The following is a 14,846-nucleotide window of genomic DNA, read 5'->3' as shown; positions in this document are numbered from 1 at the left end:
GGTGAACCCCTGCAACCAATGTCTCAGTGCTTCACAGAAACACGGGGTGTCCCAGAGTTCAAACACAATATCCTTGTTTGTGTATCCCACCTGTGCAAACTGCAGTTCCTGTCTGTACCATACAAGCCACGTCCCAAAACTCCAGGCTGTTGCCTCCGTTGTTATTATTACAGTTCGCTAATTGTGCTGCGTCTTCTTGCGCGCTTCCCTCTGTGTCCCGAGACAAACAAAACACCCATAAACAAACGGCAGCTGTGACGGTTCCCAACCGTCACGGAAACTGCGGAATTGTTTTAAATCCGTCACCGGTAAACAGCGTCTCTTGACCGGTATTTCATAAAAACAAATTAAACTTTAACAAAACAAAAGACTACCTCACAAAGAGGATAAACGCCACAGTAAAACAAAAATACCGCTTTACTCAAAAACGAAACGTTCACTTTACCTTCCACTAACTCGTAATACAGTTTCAATTCTCAGAGCCCTCTTCAGCAGTACGCACGGCGGTGCTTCCCCCGATCACCCCCGTCTGTACCGCTCCACTTCCCTTTATACCCAGAAACCCCGCCTTCCTTATTAAAGCTAAGGTTCCTGGGTTGTATAGTTTTTCAAATGGCGTCGCCATTTCTTAAAGGCGACGCCGCTCTTTCTACATATCCTCTTCCCCAGCTCTAACCTATAAGGTTGAGCGACCTAACTAACCCCATGTACTCTCGATAGCCCGTCTGCATTCGCGTTCTGTGACCCCCGTCTGTGTTCAATTTTGAACTTATACGGCTGTAAAGCTAAAAACCAGCGAGTTACCCGAGCATTCTTCTCTTTGTTTTCTTTCATAAACTTTAGGGGTGCGTGATCTGTAACTAGGGTAAACTCCCTGCCTAATAGATAATATTTTAAAGCTTCCACTGCCCACTTCACTGCCAAACATTCCTTCTCCACCACGGCATACTTTCTTTCTCGCGGCAGCAGCTTTCGGCTAAGATATCCTATGGGATGTTCCTCCCCCCCAACGACCTGTGACAACACCGCCCCTAAGCCTACCTCGGATGCGTCCGTTTCTAATACAAAGGGCTGGGAAAAATCGGGTACTTTTAACACTGGACTGTTACACAGTATTTCCTTAATAGCCCTAAAGGCTTTATCTGTCTCGGGGCTCCACTTAACACGAACCGGGGCTGGTTTTTTTATTAAATCAGTAAGGGGTGAAGCAATAGAAGAGAACTCCGGCACAAATCGCCGATAGTAGCCGGCTAAACCTAAGAAGGCTCTAACTTGTTTCTTATCCTTTGGAATAGGTCACTTAGTGATGGCCTCTATTTTACTCATCTGGGGCTTGACTTTACCGCCCCCTACTACAAACCCTAAGTATTGAGCTTCCTGCAAACCCACAAAACATTTCTCTGGGTTTGCAGTCAGCGACGCTTCTCTTAGGGACTGTAACACCGCATTGACTTTCTCTAGATGTGTCTCCCATGACTCTGTGAATATCACTATGTCATCAATGTAAGCCGAGGCATACTGCGCATGAGGTCTTAATATAATATCCATAAGCCGTTGGAAGGTGGCGGGTGCGCCATGCAATCCAAACGGCATTACTTTGTACTGGAACAAACCCAGGGGTGTGGCAAAAGCTGTCTTTTCCCTCGACTTAGGGCTCAGGGGAATTTGCCAATACCCCTTTGTGAGGTCTAAAGTGGTTAAGTATTTCGCCGTACCCAGTCTTTCAATTAGCTCATCCACCCTAGGCATAGGATAAGAATCAAATTTCGATACCTGGTTGAGCTGACGAAAATCATTACAGAAACGCCAAGTTCCGTTGGGTTTGGCGACCATCACAATTGGGCTGTTCCACGGACTCGAGGACTCCTCGATCACGTCCATCCGTCTCATCGCTTCGACCTCTCGGACGACTTCGTCCCGTTGGGCCTCCGGGATCCTATAGGACCTCACCCGGACACACACCCCGGGAGGTGTGTGGACCTCATGTTGGAGAACTGTCGTCCGTCCTGGTACTGGGGAGAACACATCCTTATTAGCCTCTACGCACTGTTGCACTTCCTGGATTTGTTGGGGTGTAAGCAAGGGTCCTATGTTGACTGACCTACCTTCCAGTCTATTCCCGCTGTCTTTCCCCAAAGCCACTAACGCTACCAGCTCCTCCCGTTCTACCCATGGTTTGAGGAGATTGATATGGTACACTTGTTCTTTCTTTCGCTTATCCGGTTGTCTTACTTTATAATTAACTTCTCCTACTGGGGCTATTATCTCATATGGACCCTGCCATTTAGTAAACAATTTACTTTCCGGGGTTGGCACCAACACCATAACCCTATCCCCTGGGCTAAACTTACGGTGCACCGCCCTTCTGTTATACTGTCCTGCTTGGCGTGCCTGCGCTTCCTCCATATGAGCTTTTACTATGGGGGTTATTTTTGCAATTCGTTCACGAACCTGTAAAATATAATCGACCACATTACGTCCTGTGGACCTTTGGGCTTCCCATGTTTCCTTTGCTAAATCCAAGATTCCCCTTGGCTGTCGCCCATACAATAGTTCAAATGGTGAAAACCCAGTCGAGGACTGTGGTACCTCTCTAACCGCAAACATTAAATAAGGTAACAGGAGGTCCCAGTCCCTCCCGTCCTTGGAAGCTACTTTCTTTAGCATTGATTTCAGGGTCTTATTAAACCTCTCCACAAGCCCATCCGTTTGAGGATGGTATACCGACGTTCTAATGGGGGTAACCTTCAAGGTAGTACAGAAATCCTTCATCAACTGACTCACAAAAGGGGTGCCTTGGTCCGTCAAAACTTCTTTCGGTATACCTACTCGAGAGAACAAGTGTATTAATTCCTTTGTAATTGTTTTAGACGCCGTATTCCGTAGCGGAATGGCTTCAGGATACCTGGTTGCATAGTCTAAAATGACCAAGATGTATTCATGCCCTCGAGCTGACTTATTTAAAGGCCCCACCAAATCCATTGCTATCCTTTCAAACGGCACCTCGATAATAGGTAGAGGTTGCAAGGGTGCTCGTAACCCTGGATTAGGGCTGGCCAGCTGACACTCTGGACATGACCTACAATATCGGTCCACTGCCTTTCTAACACCCAACCAATAGAACCTCCTTAATATCCGTTGCAACGTCTTTTCAGACCCCAGATGCCCCCCAAACAAGTGTGAATGGGCCAAATACAACACCTGAGGTTGAAAAGCAGGTGGAACCAACAACTGCTCTATGGGCTCTTGATTAATTAGGGTGCAGCGATACAGTAGATCATTTTTTATGATAAAGTGCTCAAGTGGGTTTATTACAACATTCTCTACCCTAGTACCGTTTACGGATACCACCCTCTCCCGAAGATTCACCAGTGTAGGGTCCTGCTCCTGTTCTCTAGCAAAGTCTTCACTGGGAAGTTGAAGACACTCTTCCCAGGGCCCCTCCCTGGAACTTCCCATTACCACTTCCCCTGTTTCTGCTAAAATGTCCGTCTCGCTGCACTGAGTGTATACCCCCTTGCTATTGCGTTTGGTCGATAACCCCATCAGGCTTTGTGTTTTTAAATCTCGTTCTTGTCGCCGTTGTCGGCGGGACTTCCTTTCTTTCACACAATAACTCTCAACAAATAAATCTGGGTCCATAAATGGGAAAATGTCATGGGGGGCTCTCAGGAGGCATACTTCCGTCCTCAGTAGTTACCTTCGGCTTATTGAATTTCACCAAGGTATCAAACCCTGGTACGTTTCTGCCAAGGATTACTTGGTGGGGAAGGTGGGGAACTACTCCAACCCTTAAGTCTACAACCTGGGTCCCTATTCCAATGGAGACTACAGCAGTTGGGTAGTGTTTAACATCCCCATGAATACAAGTAACCCCTGTTTTAAAGTCATAATCTAGCACGTGGTCTGATAACAAATCAAGCGTGACTAAAGTAATTGCGCTACCTGAATCGGCGAGAGCCTCCGCCTTTTTCCCATTAAGTGTGACCCACACTAGATAAGGGTACGTCCCCACCGGGTGACGTGGAACAATAATATTTCCACAAAAGTGGTTTTCTGCTTCACTATACTTGACCACATTGCACTCCATCTTTTCCTCACTTTTACAATACTTGGCAATGTGGCCCATCTGATTACACTTAAAACACTTGAGATAGCCATACCCTGGTGCCTCGGGCCTCAACCCCCCAATTGTCCCCAGTCCCTTCACGACCTCTGGCCGCTCTTCACCCCTTTCCGGCATCGCCGGTTGCTTACCCGATTTGAATGCCCAAGCTGGTGGTTTCGGGCTCCTTGTTGCGGGGATCTGGGGCTGACGAGAAAGCTCCTCCGCGGCTAACTGCCGCTCCACTAGGTCGACGAATTCATTTATGGTACTGGGGTCTCCTTGTCCGACCCACTTCCTTAGTGGGGCCGGTAAAGACCGTAAATACCGATCCATCACTAGAACCTCTATAACTTTCTCGGCATTATTTACCTCCGGTCTGAGCCACCTAGTGGCCAAATGGATCAGGTCGAACATCTGCGACCGGGGTGGAACCCCGGGTGCATATCCCCAGGCATGATATTTCTGTGCCCGTACAGCGGAGGTCACCCCTTCCCGTGCCAGGATTTCGGCCTTTAAGTGGGGGTAACTCTCAGCTTCCTGTGGGCTCAGATCATGATATGCCTTCTGGGCTTCACCTACTAAAAACGGGGCCAGAATTCCAGCCCATTTCTCAATTGGCCATCCCTCCCGGGTGGCCGTACGTTCAAACGCCAACAAAAACGCCTCCACATCATCCTCCCGCGTCATCTTCTGTAAGACATGGGAGGGTCGAATGGTAGACACAAAAGGTGTTGGCGAAGACTGGTCCAAGCGCCCTTTTATCATGGCTATTTCCTGCCGTGTTACCTCCAGCTGTTGTGCTTGCAGCCGGTTGGTCTCCTGCTGGGCCTGGATAGCCGCCTGTTGTAGTTCTTGCATCTTCGTAGTGTTGTCCTGTTGTACTGCCGTAGCATGCAGTAGTGCTCGCATCAGTGCGTCGGTGTTTTCCATTTTGTTGCTGTTCGTGGGTCCGACTGGAGTATTTTTCCGGTCGTCAGAATCCCACTCTGACACCAAATGTAACAAATCAGGAGAGTACTCCCGTAAGTGACTCTCCTTTTCTTCCACCGACTGGCACAGACACAATGAAGGTTCAGGTAAGTAATTCTTTATTTACAATATTTACACCAATTATCACTTTTTCTGGGTTGAGTAAAGCCCTGTACGGGTCAGTAACCAGCTCACTTCTTCGTCCCTCACTAACTGATTCAGAAGTACCGAGTCCAGCTGGCCGAGGTCTTTGCAAGTCCTTTCCCTGTGGAATGTTCCGACTACACAGGTAAGTGTGGACCCGGTGCCCTCTGCTGGAGTCTCGGCCCCACAGTAACAATCACGCAGCCTCCCTCTGCTGGAGTCTGGCTGCAACACAGGTAAGAAGAAGGAACGCCCACTGCCGGAATGTCTCTGTAGCCCAGGTCAGGACAACGCAGACTCCCTCTGCTGGAACTGGCTAAAACACAGACAAGAACAGAGAGATCCTCCTCCCCCTGTTGGAGTATCCTTAAACACAGGTGACTGGAAAGAACAACGTGGACACCCACAGCTGGGTATCGCTGTAAGACTGGTAATAATCCACAAGAATGCAAATGGAAATTGTATCCTGGTTGTGGGGGTGAACCCCTGCAACCAATGTCTCAGTGCTTCACAGAAACACGGGGTGTCCCAGAGTTCAAACACAATATCCTTGTTTGTGTATCCCACCTGTGCAAACTGCAGTTCCTGTCTGTACCATACAAGCCACGTCCCAAAACTCCAGGCTGTTGCCTCCGTTGTTATTATTACAGTTCGCTAATTGTGCTGCGTCTTCTTGCGCGCTTCCCTCTGTGTCCCGAGACAAACAAAACACCCATAAACAAACGGCAGCTGTGACGGTTCCCAACCGTCACGGAAACTGCGGAATTGTTTTAAATCCGTCACCGGTAAACAGCGTCTCTTGACCGGTATTTCATAAAAACAAATTAAACTTTAACAAAACAAAAGACTACCTCACAAAGAGGATAAACGCCACAGTAAAACAAAAATACCGCTTTACTCAAAAACGAAACGTTCACTTTACCTTCCACTAACTCGTAATACAGTTTCAATTCTCAGAGCCCTCTTCAGCAGTACGCACGGCGGTGCTTCCCCCGATCACCCCCGTCTGTACCGCTCCACTTCCCTTTATACCCAGAAACCCCGCCTTCCTTATTAAAGCTAAGGTTCCTGGGTTGTATAGTTTTTCAAATGGCGTCGCCATTTCTTAAAGGCGACGCCGCTCTTTCTACAATACATATAGAGATGATACAATTAAACAAACTCTTAATCTAGCAGTTTCTTATAGTGAAGTTAATTCAACTAGTTACCACATATTATAGTATTGCAGTTTATATAAAATACTTGGATCTATCAGTTTTTTATAGTAAGGTTAATTAACCAGTTCAGCAAATCTGTTCTTTTTGTGGTACATACAAAGTAGACAACAACGTCAGCACTTGAATGGTCTCGTTACAATCTAGATTACATTTGTAAAGTACACAGTACCAATTTCCCCCAATCTATTTAAAATGAATATATAAAACAGCTGCGTGCTCGCAAGAATAAAATAAAATATAACAAATTGCAGTGCATCCCTTTGCAAAACAACGAAACACAGTTTTGTTTTGTTTATTTTTTATGTGTATGTATGCATATCGAAACTAAATCCTATCTTAACAAGTTTCCTCATTTATAGCGACCACCTCTCGATGCCCATAGAAATGCTAGCCGCCAGGTAAAGCAAATCAGACTGCCCCTAACAGGCACACAGCAAGGTGACACTAATTCCTCAATACAGAGCATCTAGGTCTACGCTTCTTTGGAAGCTCGTGGAACCAAATCGCAGCCAGCATTTGGCTGTTTAATCTAGGGGTATGATTCTTGCTTCGGGTGCGCGAGATCCCGGGTTCAAATCCCGGATGTGTCCGTGTTCAATATCTTGCATTACACTTTTCTAATTACGATGCATTGCCGGGAAGGCGCTCAATCACGTGACTGAAAAAGACTGACAAATCAGTCACCGAGAGCTCTGCTTGCCCACTCGTTAAATCAGGACTGCCATCTTTGTGTACACAGGGAATCAAATGCTTAAAAATTCAACAGAAGTCTCACATAACAGATTATAAAACCATTCATTTCACAGTTGCTGTACATCATACAGCAATGACTATTTTGGTAACATATGTTTGATTTTTTTCATGCGCCCATGTGTGTCTAAAACAATCCGGCTGCAGTAAGTTTTATCAGATGGTTGTTTAATTTTAAATATTTGATTTTGCAGCGCATGTAACTGCAACGCCATTGTTATGTGGCAGGACGAACAACAGGACCATATCAATCCTTAGAATGTGATTAATCATTCAACTCACGCTTCCATACATATTTGCAGTTTTCCCGACAACGCATTATCAATGCATGATTCCAAATGAACACATTCGTTTGATGGGGCTTAATGTAGTGACGAATATCACCTCACAGATCATTATAACTCACAGTGATACTTTCAAAGTTATGCTTTTAAGACTATTAACCAGTAAGGCAAATTAGTTGGGGAATGTATTACGCTTTATTCCAATGTTAAATGAAAAAGTTCAAAAAAGACTTGCGTTGGCCGGGAATCGAACCCGGGTCAACTGCTTGGAGGCAGCTATGCTCACCACTATACCACCAACGCCTCCGTTCTCAAAATCACCTTCAAAGATTGAATTAAGCCACTGCAACGTTGGCTGCTGGGACAGGTCCCGTCTTGCCTCTACTCGATAAGCGTTAATACAGCGACTGGTGTTTGTGGGAGATTTTTATGGTGTTTATAGATTGATTATTTCTGTAATTATTATTTCATACACAGCAGGCTGGTGTGCATCATGCCTGTACTAACACGATGAAGCAATTATTGTATTCTATTTTCTTTCAAAAAGGTACATGCCATGAAGATGGCGTGTGAAAAAAAGAACAAGCTTCTCTGCCGTGTGAGGATTGCACCCGCCGTGACCCGGATTCGAAGCGGGGTTGTTGCGGCCACAACGCAAAGTACTAACCACTATACGATCACGGCAAACTACCGAGAAGCTCGTGTTTGTTTTGTCAGCTGGGCACTCCGTGCTACACACACGGCAGAACAATTGCAGCAGGTCGCTGCTATGTGTTTTGTTTTATTGTTTTAATTAGGCTACTTTCATTTTTAGAATCTTTCGTTTCTTTCCCTGCGCCAATCAGAGGATGATTCCCCTTTACCTGGCTCATTTCAAAGGCTGGTTTTAAAGACAAGGGGGAGCGGAATAGGAAGCAGGATGTAAGGGAACGGGAGGCTCTCGTGACGGCGGCGGTATGGCTGGTCGGCAGCCTGTGCTATGGTGGTGTGTTTACAATGATTCCGTGTGTGGTGTCCGAGTAGCGGCAGTAGTATTGAAGTGTAGCAGGTCTTTATATACAGATAGCGAAATTTATGTTATTTTCACTACGCCACCGTGTGTTTATTGAGGACAAGGACCTCGAGTGGTTGGTTCCCGCACAAACTCTTTTATCCAGGAGAAATCAAGCAATCATACTCCAAAAATAATCTTTACAAGTTTTAATTAATAATTGTTTTCAAAATCTCAAGCACATTAACAACAATGTAAACAATATGACAATTCCACTTTCACTTCACCATCTAACAATTGTCTAGTAGATACATATAGAGATGATACAATTAAACAAACTCTTAATCTAGCAGTTTCTTATAGTGAAGTTAATTCAACTAGTTACCACATATTATAGTACTGCAGTTTATATAAAATACTTGGATCTATCAGTTTCTTATAGTAAGGTTAATTAACCAGTTCAGCAAATCTGTTCTTGTGGTACATACAAAGTAGACAACAACGTCAGCACTTGAATGGTCTCGTTACAATCTAGATTACATTTGTAAAGTACACAGTACCAATTTCCCCCAATCTATTTAAAATGAATATATAAAACAGCTGCGTGCTCGCAAGAATAAAATAAAATATAACAAATTGCAGTGCATCCCTTTGCAAAACAACGAAACACAGTTTTGTTTTGTTTATTTTTTATGTATGCATATCGAAACTAAATCCTATCTTAACAAGTTTCCTCATTTATAGCGACCACCTCTCGATGCCCATAGAAATGCTAGCCGCCAGGTAAAGCAAATCAGACTGCCCCTAACAGGCACACAGCAAGGTGACACAAATTCCTCAATACAGAGCATCTAGGTCTACGCTTCTTTGGAAGCTCGTGGAACCAAATCGCCGCCAGCATTTGGCTGTTTAATCTAGGGGTATGATTCTTGCTTCGGGTGCGCGAGTTCCCGGGTTCAAATCCCGGATGTGTCCGTGTTCAATATCTTGCATTACACTTTTCTAATTACGATGCATTGCTGGGAAGGCGCTCAATCACGTGAATGAAAAAGACTGAAAAATCAGTCACCGAGAGCTCTGCTTGCCCACTCGTTAAATCAGGACTGCCATCTTTGTGTACACAGGGAATCAAATGCTTAAAAATTCAACAGAAGTCTCACATAACAGATTATAAAACCATTAATTTCACAGTTGCTGTACATCATACAGCAATGACTATTTTGGTAACATATGTTTGATTTTTTTCATGCGCCCATGTGTGTCTAAAACAATCCGGCTGCAGTAAGTTTTATCAGATGGTTGTTTAATTTAAAATATTTGATTTTGCAGCGCATGTAACTGCAACGCCATTGTTATGTGGCAGGACGAACAACAGGACCATATCAATCCTTAGAATGTGATTAATCATTCAACTCACGCTTCCATACATATTTGCAGTTTTCTCGACAACGCATTATCAATGCATGATTCCAAATGAACACATTCATTTGATGGGGCTTAATGTAGTGACTAATATCACCTCACAGATCATTATAACTCACAGTGATACTTTCAAAGTTATGCTTTTAAGACTATTAACCAGTAAGGCAAATTAGTTGGGGAATGTATTACGCTTTATTCCAATGTTAAATGAAAAAGTTCAAAAAAGACTTGCGTTGGCCGGGAATCGAACCCGGGTCAACTGCTTGGAAGGCAGCTATGCTCACCACTATACCACCAATGCCTCTGTTCTCAAAATCACCTTCAAAGATTGAATTAAGCCACTGTAACGTTGGCTGCTGGGACAGGTCCCGTCTTGCCTCTACTCGATAAGCGTTAATACAGCGACTGGTGTTTGTGGGAGATTTTTATGGTGTTTATAGATTGATTATTTCTGTAATTATTATTTCATACACAGCAGGCTGGTGTGCATCATGCCTGTACTAACACGATGAAGCAATTATTGTATTCTATTTTCTTTCAAAAAGGTGCATGCCATGAAGATGGCGTGTGAAAAAAACGAACAAGCTTCTCTGCCGTGTGAGGATTGCACCTGCCGTGACCCGGGTTCGAACCGGGGTTGTTGCGGCCACAACGCTAAGTACTAACCACTATACGATCACGGCGAACTACCGAGAAGCTCGTGTTTGTTTTGTCAGCTGGGCACTCCGTGCTACACACACGGCAGTACAATTGCAGCAGGTCGCTGCTATGTGTTTTGTTTTATTGTTTTAATTAGGCTACTTTCATTTTTAGAATCTTTCGTTTCTTTCCCTGCGCCAATCAGAGGATGATTCCCCTTTACCTGGCTCATTTCAAAGGCTGGTTTTAAAGACAAGGGGGAGCGGAATAGGAAGCAGGATGTAAGGGAACGGGAGGCTCTCGTGACGGCGGCGGTATGGCTGGTCGGCAGCCTGTGCTATGGCGGTGTGTTTACAATGATTCCGTGTGTGGTGTCCGAGTAGCGGCAGTAGTATTGAAGTGTAGCAGGTCTTTATATACAGATAGCGAAATTTATGTTATTTTCACTACGCCACCGTGTGTTTATTGAGGACAAGGACCTCGAGTGGTTGGTTCCCGCACAAACTCTTTTATCCAGGAGAAATCAAGCAATCATACTCCAAAAATAATCTTTACAAGTTTTAATTAATAATTGTTTTCAAAATCTCAAGCACATTAACAACAATGTAAACAATATGACAATTCCACTTTCACTTCACCATCTAACAATTGTCTAGTAGGTACATATAGAGATGATACAATTAAACAAACTCTTAATCTAGCAGTTTCTTATAGTGAAGTTAATTCAACTAGTTACCACATATTATAGTATTGCAGTTTATATAAAATACTTGGATCTATCAGTTTTTTATAGTAAGGTTAATTAACCAGTTCAGCAAATCTGTTCTTTTTGTGGTACATACAAAGTAGACAACAACGTCAGCACTTGAATGGTCTCGTTACAATCTAGATTACATTTGTAAAGTACACAGTACCAATTTCCCCCAATCTATTTAAAATGAATATATAAAACAGCTGCGTGCTCGCAAGAATAAAATAAAATATAACAAATTGCAGTGCATCCCTTTGCAAAACAACGAAACACAGTTTTGTTTTGTTTATTTTTTATGTATGCATATCGAAACTAAATCCTATCTTAACAAGTTTCCTCATTTATAGCGACCACCTCTCGATGCCCATAGAAATGCTAGCCGCCAGGTAAAGCAAATCAGACTGCCCCTAACAGGCACACAGCAAGGTGACACTAATTCCTCAATACAGAGCATCTAGGTCTACGCTTCTTTGGAAGCTCGTGGAACCAAATCGCCGCCAGCATTTGGCTGTTTAATCTAGGGGTATGATTCTTGCTTCGGGTGCGCGAGTTCCCGGGTTCAAATCCCGGATGTGTCCGTGTTCAATATCTTGCATTCCACTTTTCTAATTACGATGCATTGCCGGGAAGGCGCTCAATCACGTGACTGAAAAAGACTGACAAATCAGTCACCGAGAGCTCTGCTTGCCCACTCGTTAAATCAGGACTGCCATCTTTGTGTACACAGGGAATCAAATGCTTAAAAATTCAACAGAAGTCTCACATAACAGATTATAAAACCATTCATTTCACAGTTGCTGTACATCATACAGCAATGACTATTTTGGTAACATATGTTTGATTTTTTTCATGCGCCCATGTGTGTCTAAAACAATCCGGCTGCAGTAAGTTTTATCAGATGGTTGTTTAATTTTAAATATTTGATTTTGCAGCGCATGTAACTGCAACGCCATTGTTATGTGGCAGGACGAACAACAGGACCATATCAATCCTTAGAATGTGATTAATCATTCAACTCACGCTTCCAAACATATTTGCAGTTTTCCCGACAACGCATTATCAATGCATGATTCCAAATGAACACATTCGTTTGATGGGGCTTAATGTAGTGACTAATATCACCTCACAGATCATTATAACTCACAGTGATACTTTCAAAGTTATGCTTTTAAGACTATTAACCAGTAAGGCAAATTAGTTGGGGAATGTATTACGCTTTATTCCAATGTTAAATGAAAAAGTTCAAAAAAGACTTGCGTTGGCCGGGAATCGAACCCGGGTCAACTGCTTGGAAGGCAGCTATGCTCACCACTATACCACCAACGCCTCCGTTCTCAAAATCACCTTCAAAGATTGAATTAAGCCACTGTAACGTTGGCTGCTGGGACAGGTCCCGTCTTGCCTCTACTCGATAAGCGTTAATACAGCGACTGGTGTTTGTGGGAGATTTTTATGGTGTTTATAGATTGATTATTTCTGTAATTATTATTTCATACACAGCAGGCTGGTGTGCATCATGCCTGTACTAACACGATGAAGCAATTATTGTATTCTATTTTCTTTCAAAAAGGTGCATGCCATGAAGATGGCGTGTGAAAAAAAAGAACAAGCTTCTCTGCCGTGTGAGGATTGCACCTGCCGTGACCCGGATTCGAACCGGGGTTGTTGCGACCACAACGCAAAGTACTAACCACTATACGATCACGTCGAACTACCGAGAAGCTCGTGTTTGTTTTGTCAGCTGGGCACTCCGTGCTACACACACGGCAGAACAATTGCAGCAGGTCGCTGCTATGTGTTTTGTTTTATTGTTTTAATTAGGCTACTTTCATTTTTAGAATCTTTCGTTTCTTTCCCTGCGCCAATCAGAGGATGATTCCCCTTTACCTGGCTCATTTCAAAGGCTGGTTTTAAAGACAAGGGGGAGCGGAATAGGAAGCAGGATGTAAGGGAACGGGAGGCTCTCGTGACGGCGGCGGTATGGCTGGTCGGCAGCCTGTGCTATGGCGGTGTGTTTACAATGATTCCGTGTGTGGTGTCCGAGTAGCGGCAGTAGTATTGAAGTGTAGCAGGTCTTTATATACAGATAGCGAAATTTATGTTATTTTCACTACGCCACCGTGTGTTTATTGAGGACAAGGACCTCGAGTGGTTGGTTCCCGCACAAACTCTTTTATCCAGGAGAAATCAAGCAATCATACTCCAAAAATAATCTTTACAAGTTTTAATTAATAATTGTTTTCAAAATCTCAAGCACATTAACAACAATGTAAACAATATGACAATTCCACTTTCACTTCACCATCTAACAATTGTCTAGTAGGTACATATAGAGATGATACAATTAAACAAACTCTTAATCTAGCAGTTTCTTATTGTGAAGTTAATTCAACTAGTTACCACATATTATAGTATTGCAGTTTATATAAAATACTTGGATCTATCAGTTTTTTATAGTAAGGTTAATTAACCAGTTCAGCAAATCTGTTCTTTTTGTGGTACATACAAAGTAGACAACAACGTCAGCACTTGAATGGTCTCGTTACAATCTAGATTACATTTGTAAAGTAAACAGTACCAATTTCCCCCAATCTATTTAAAATGAATATATAAAACAGCTGCGTGCTCGCAAGAATAAAATAAAATATAACAAATTGCAGTGCATCCCTTTGCAAAACAACGAAACACAGTTTTGTTTTGTTTATTTTTTATGTATGCATATCGAAACTAAATCCTATCTTAACAAGTTTCCTCATTTATAGCGACCACCTCTCGATGCCCATAGAAATGCTAGCCGCCAGGTAAAGCAAATCAGACTGCCCCTAACAGGCACACAGCAAGGTGACACTAATTCCTCAATACAGAGCATCTAGGTCTACGCTTCTTTGGAAGCTCGTGGAACCAAATCGCCGCCAGCATTTGGCTGTTTAATCTAGGGGTATGATTCTTGCTTCGGGTGCGCGAGTTCTCGGGTTCAAATCCCGGATGTGTCCGTGTTCAATATCTTGCATTACACTTTTCTAATTACGATGCATTGCCAGGAAAGGCGCTCAATCACGTGACTGAAAAAGACTGACAAATCAGTCACCGAGAGCTCTGCTTGCCCACTCGTTAAATCAGGACTGCCATCTTTGTGTACACAGGGAATCAAATGCTTAAAAATTCAACAGAAGTCTCACATAACAGATTATAAAACCATTCATTTCACAGTTGCTGTACATCATACAGCAATGACTATTTTGGTAACATATGTTTGATTTTTTTCATGCGCCCATGTGTGTCTAAAACAATCCGGCTGCAGTAAGTTTTATCAGATGGTTGTTTAATTTTAAATATTTGATTTTGCAGCGCATGTAACTGCAACGCCATTGTTATGTGGCAGGACGATCAACAGGACCATATCAATCCTTAGAATGTGATTAATCATTCAACTCACGCTTCCATACATATTTGCAGTTTTCCCGACAACGCATTATCAATGCATGATTCCAAATGAACACATTCGTTTGATGGGGCTTAATGTAGTGACTAATATCACCTCACAGATCATTATAACTCACAGTGATACTTT

The 14,846-nt window shown here is 43.4% G+C and overlaps 2 non-coding genes across 2 annotated transcripts; both read right to left on the bottom strand.

The window, feature by feature from the left end:
* Positions 1–10,114: 10,114 nt before the first annotated feature.
* trnag-ucc (transfer RNA glycine (anticodon UCC)) lies at positions 10,115–10,186 on the bottom strand. The gene has a single exon. It is a non-coding gene; the product is annotated as a tRNA-Gly (tRNA).
* Positions 10,187–12,529: 2,343 nt separating this feature from the next.
* trnag-ucc (transfer RNA glycine (anticodon UCC)) lies at positions 12,530–12,601 on the bottom strand. The gene has a single exon. It is a non-coding gene; the product is annotated as a tRNA-Gly (tRNA).
* Positions 12,602–14,846: the final 2,245 nt, after the last annotated feature.

Source organism: Acipenser ruthenus, chromosome 50 (assembly GCF_902713425.1).
Source record: "Acipenser ruthenus chromosome 50, fAciRut3.2 maternal haplotype, whole genome shotgun sequence".
NCBI lineage: Eukaryota > Metazoa > Chordata > Actinopteri > Acipenseriformes > Acipenseridae > Acipenser > Acipenser ruthenus.
This window is presented reverse-complemented; position numbering and strand designations above follow the sequence as displayed.